Source organism: Perca fluviatilis, chromosome 17 (genome assembly GCF_010015445.1).
Source record: "Perca fluviatilis chromosome 17, GENO_Pfluv_1.0, whole genome shotgun sequence".
NCBI lineage: Eukaryota > Metazoa > Chordata > Actinopteri > Perciformes > Percidae > Perca > Perca fluviatilis.
In genome coordinates this window covers 20,435,016-20,440,559 of record NC_053128.1, presented here as the reverse complement: position 1 = coordinate 20,440,559, position 5,544 = coordinate 20,435,016, and the positions used below count along the sequence as shown (strand labels likewise).

At 39.3% G+C, this 5,544-nt stretch overlaps 1 long non-coding RNA gene across 2 annotated transcripts; it reads right to left on the bottom strand.

Annotated features, from left to right (window-relative positions):
* Positions 1 to 219: 219 nt before the first annotated feature.
* On the bottom strand, positions 220 to 3,389 carry LOC120545553. 2 transcript variants are annotated; one of them, XR_005636708.1, is made up of 3 exons: positions 3,308 to 3,389; positions 2,484 to 2,701; positions 220 to 1,025 (listed from the first exon to the last, which is right to left on the bottom strand). It is a non-coding gene; the product is annotated as an uncharacterized LOC120545553 (long non-coding RNA). The 2 variants fall into 2 exon arrangements; XR_005636709.1 differs by having other exon boundaries at positions 3,283 to 3,340.
* Positions 3,390 to 5,544: the final 2,155 nt, after the last annotated feature.

Here is a 5,544-nt window from a genome sequence, read left to right as displayed (position 1 = left end):
CTGTGTTAACGTGTTCAACAATGTGGAAAAATAAATTGATTGTGTAGCTAACATGCAATATTAAATTCATAACTAAGTGGGACTTTGATTTGTGGATATTTGGAAATACAGTATTATTCATCTTGTTTGACATTATTAATTGTGACGTTTAGAAAGATAACTTGCCAAACACAAAGCACTTACAAGATACACCAAGAAATAAAAGCACTGTGAGGAGAATTCCAGCCATATAATTGTTTATTTCATAAGCACGCTAACATTTAGATTTACAGTATATTAGAAAAGGAGTTGGCCCAGCACTGATTTATACAATAAACTGGTATAATGTACTCCTGAATCATAGATACTACTAAGAACAAATCATTTTCCTTTAAGTTTGATAGTGCAGTATGCTGTATTGTGTCCTTTCCTGACCCACTCTATCTGGACCTTGAATTCAGATGTTCTGCTTTAAGTGCCCCTTCCTCTTTTACAACCAACCCCTCCTTTCTTGGTCTATTTTTACACCAAAAATATTATCCATTTTTATCTGGCAGCCTATAAATGCATCATTAAAGAATTATTGTCTGAAATCACAGGATGTGGCCTAAAGCCAACAGTGAACAGCTGTTGACATGTCAGCCTCTGATCCTGTATGACAGCGCCACTCCTTAACCAAAGCCTGCCCACCGACCACCCTAAATGATGAGACAAACAGAAAGAGAGGAGGGAAACAAGCCATTCATACATGAGACAGTAACCTGCCTCAACAAATCCATAGCTGCTCTTAGTGGGTGTTACCATCCAGAGGTTAGACCCCTCCTTTGTCTGAGTGTCTTTTACAGACATGTGGTTGCCTCATGGAAATATTTGCTTAACATTTTACAAATAAAAAAGAAAGATACCATGGTTTGTTGGTTTGTTTTCAGCACCAACAGTCAGAAATTACTTATAGGTGGAGTCTTCAATAAACTGTCTCCTTACGGTGAGCAATCTGTCCATTCTGTGTGTGTGCTGAAATCTGGTGTCCGTACACAGCCCTGGCTCTGTAAATGGGAAACAAAAACAGTGGTTCGGACTGGGCCACGCAACACTATTCCATTTGAGCGTGTGCACAGACGGGGGAAAGGCCCTGGATGTATAAAGAGAAAGGCAGTGGGAACGAGAGGGACAGTAAATCTGGCACATGCTTCTGAAGGAATACTGACGGGACGGGTGTATTTGTTTGACTCTTGCATTCTCATGCCATTCTTACATGAGCCAAAAGTGGCTTTTTTAATAGATCTTTCTAGGATATCTTATTTTAGGAAAAGTATGAATGCCTTAAACTTTGGAGTAAGGGTATGCTAGCAGACCAAAACAAAGTCTAGATCCAATGTTTCTACAACACGGTCTCACGGCAGTTCGTGAAATGGTCACGTTATTTTAATCTATTGATTCGTGTTCACGGGGACGTTTTTTTCGTGGTGGCCAGCACTAGTAGATGGCGGAGGTTGGGTTTAGGAAAAAAACAACGGGGAAAGGACGCCTCACGGTACAGATCCACCATCCAGTAGAAGTAGATGAAAATCTTTCAAACTAACCTTTGTCGATCTGAAATGAAGATAGATTCAGCAACTGTATGGCCTATTTCTCGCTTAAATGTATTTTCATAAAATACTAGATCGTATTCTCAACGAGCCGCCATGACACTCTGTTGAAATTCTCGAGAAGCCAGACCCACATCAAGCGTTTGTCCAATCAGCTGCCGGTCAGGGGCGTGGAGCATCAACCATGGATTTATGACATCGCGACACCACGCTTCAGTCGTGTCAGTCAAATGGATCTGTACCGTCACACGCCAGGAGATGGCCACAGGGGACGCGCGAAAATAACGGGATGGCTAACAGGGAAACAAAACGCCACACGCAGGACGCGATCCCCGGCCTCAGGGGTGAAAGTCTGGAATTGTTTGACCCATCCACCACCCAAACCAACCTCCTTACACGGATTTTCAGCATTTCATACTACACGCTACCGTAGTCATGCTGTGACCACGATATATGCTTCCCATTTAAATACATTAGTTTACATTTTCGTGCTGGCCACCACGAAAAAAAACAGAAGAAACGTCCCTGTGAACACACATCAATAGATTAAATAAAGTGACCATTTCACGATCTGCCATGAGACTGGGTTGGTTTTTATTGTGTTGATGGTGCAATTTACAGCTTGTTTTCATAGTCAACAAGTGGCCCAAAAAATCTGTTATTTCAGATTTGTAGTAATATAAAACTGCCAAGTATTTTTTTCATAAAATGAGCTAATTCAAAGCTAAGTTATGCAGTTCTGATATATTTGTTCAACACATCAACATAACTCATGTTTATATCTTGTGTAACTTTAAAATTATAACTGTGTCAGTTGATATTATCACGTGGAAATATTTATTCTGAAAAACATCCACACAACACAACCATTATAACTTATTAATGATTACTGCCACATAAATGCAGTATACTTACTTGAGCCCCTGCTTTCTGCATTAACTTGTACAGACTTGGCTGACGTACCAAATCCTCAGGGAGATCCAGTTTACAGATGTTGTACGACTCACTGCCAAGATAGGAACCGCTGAAAACCCCTTCAGCTCATCATCGCCATCAGTCACCACATTCTTAGTGATGGAAGATAAACTACAACCAAGTTTGGATTGAAGGTTGCTGAGCAAATATTTCTCTTTCTGCAAAAGGAAGGTTTTGTGTTAGTGGATGAAAGCTTTTCCAAATGTGTCTCACATGCATCTTATATACTGGTTGTTTGTATCCAACTCTGCATTTAAAAAATATTTTATTTTCCACCTGCCATACACATTTTACTTTAAGCAGAAAAAACACATAGAAGCATACTTCATGTATTTATAACACAAATGAAAGGCCAAACGACTGGAAAGAAATGGAAAGCTATAAAAGCTGAAAGATTGTCTGGTTAGTGTTAGATTGTTGCATAACCAAATGGCTGAGACAGAGAAACGGAAAATAGATAAATCATTCAGCTGTGGAGATACAGCTCACAGGACACCTAATCCATGTGCAAATCTTGTATTGATTAGTTCATGTAGGCTATGTTTATGGGTGTGGGACATAAATGTCACGTTGCAGAACAGGCAGCAGAAGAAGAACCCAAATGCAGATGAAGGACTGGTGTAGCATAATAATTTAATAACTAAATATTTACAGAGTATAAAAACAGGCAGGAAACAAACAAAACTCCAAACAATTAACAAAAGTAAAAAGTAGACTATCAAAAACAACAGGGACAAACCATGAACACTGAGAACGCAACTCACGCTAGGGATAAGGCTGGAAATGTTGACACTGGGGAGACAACAAACTGAATAACAGACTAAAAACACATGGCAACATTGTAATGAGAAACAGGTGACATGAGGGCTTATGAACAGGTGAAACACATCAGGGCGGGGCAGACAATCGCAAAGGCGGGAAAACACACAAGGCAGGAAGTCAAACAATACACGACACATGGCTAGTGAGCCTCCAAAATAAATCAGGAAACTAAACAAAACCCAGGATTCCGACAATACAGAGTTGTGTGCATGTGTGTTTGTGTAAAGCATATGCCTCAGCATGTGCAGTTTGTTAATGTTTGTGTGTATTCAACCACATTGATTTCTGAATCACGTATGCCTTCCATCTAACTGTCCACAGCCTCTGAATAATGAATTGTTAACCCAAAATAGCACATTTTTAGAACATGTGGATTTGGATGCCACAATGTCTCAGGAGCGCTTTTGATTATCTTTTAAAACTTTTTTTTTTTAGTAATGTGCTGTGAAACAAGAAAATTATGTTTTATTATCACTGTGGAAAATGAAAACTTTTTTATTCAACTTTGTAAGGGGAGCTTTGAAGACAGACCATAGAAATGATTTATGGCTCGAGACAGACTCATAGACTGTTATGCTCGAGACAGTGTAGATGGTTTTGATTATTTGACTGGTAGATAAAAATAGCATATATTAAGTCATGCTTTTAATGGAGGTGTGCATATTATAAAATGATTTTGGTGTAATGGCTCTGATCGAACAAAAGGTCTTCTCCTAATGGGCAAAAACAAAACCCTGGTGGGAGAAAAGCCAACAGAGCCGAGTATAAGACTGTTGTTCAGTGTTATCTGTGCACAACACGGTTTAAAGCTGCTCTAATCCATATGTTTATACTCAACCAAATGATGATGTAATGTGAAAGGGTTTGCTCATATGACGTACCTAGAGAATTATTACAGTAGCTAAACAGACAGGTATTTTTTTCAGCAGTAGGTAGAGACAGAAAACCTACAGCAGGTTTAAAGGGTAATTCTGGTTTGTTACAATTTGGTCTTTTTTTATTAGATTATATCATGATAACATTCCCAGAACTCATCGATTAACTTGGTGACTCTACACTTTGTGCTCCATTTAAGGGCAGCTTTTTTTTACATGAACTGTCTCTGGACTTCTGTAAGCCACACATAACAGGGCAAAATCTGTGTTCAAGTTTCCATCTCAATACTTCCCACTCCTATTTGATCAGGAATAAAAGCAGCAGCTAAATATACTTGAGTTGAAAAAAATAACTGTAATCACATCCAGTATTTCCATGTCTTAAGGCTTTTATGCAAATCCTTGATTTGAGCTTCCCTTGATTCTGTCCCAGCCTCTCTGTATGTTCCAAGCAGTGGCCTTAAGATAATCCGGAACCACATGGCAGCAGAGGATAGATGAGTAGTTTGACTTTATCTAGCAAGGTTAAGAGGTGTCCTGGCACTGGCTATATTCTACAATGGTAAACAAAGCTGGGTCAAATGGTACAGTAGTAAACGGGATCAGAGGTGATGGATGTCTCAACACATCAGAGCGAGATGGGCGTTAACTAAACAAGTTATTTGTCTCACTTGTCATGTCATGAGAGTCTCTCTGTGTATCTATAGCTTTAAAAGTTCCAGATCTGCTATGTATCCGGCAATCAGGACAAAAGAAACAGAGAAAAGAGAGTACGATGGAGAGTGTCAATTCTTACTGTCATTCCTGTCTTCTCTGGAGGTTTCCATGCATAAAGTCTTGTTTCCATATCCTGTGATTACAGAACTGGAGCTGCAAGACATCTGTGTCACATCAGATCTACTACACAAACCTTAATCTGTTTTCTGGCACAAGCATTGGCCTTTATTTTACTTTCAACAACTCTTCCACTGCTTTATAAGCCTGAGTTGCCAAAGGGTTTGTGACATTATTAATGGTGTGTGTTTAAATGTAACAAATGGCTCAGGGGATGAGGTGTTGTTTCTATTTCCACAAACACATGAAATCAGCTGAGGATAAAATTACACATTTCAATCAGGAGAGACTTCCTTGCAAATATGAACATATTTATTGTACAGACAAAACATGAAATAGGAAATGTATAAAATCTCTGGAGATTAGGCTCCATCGAATCCATATGTCATAAAGGGGTAGTGAAACCCAAACATATCCCCCGATGGAGTCCAGACACTGGTGGTGGTGATGAAGGTGCACAGGAACCAGTC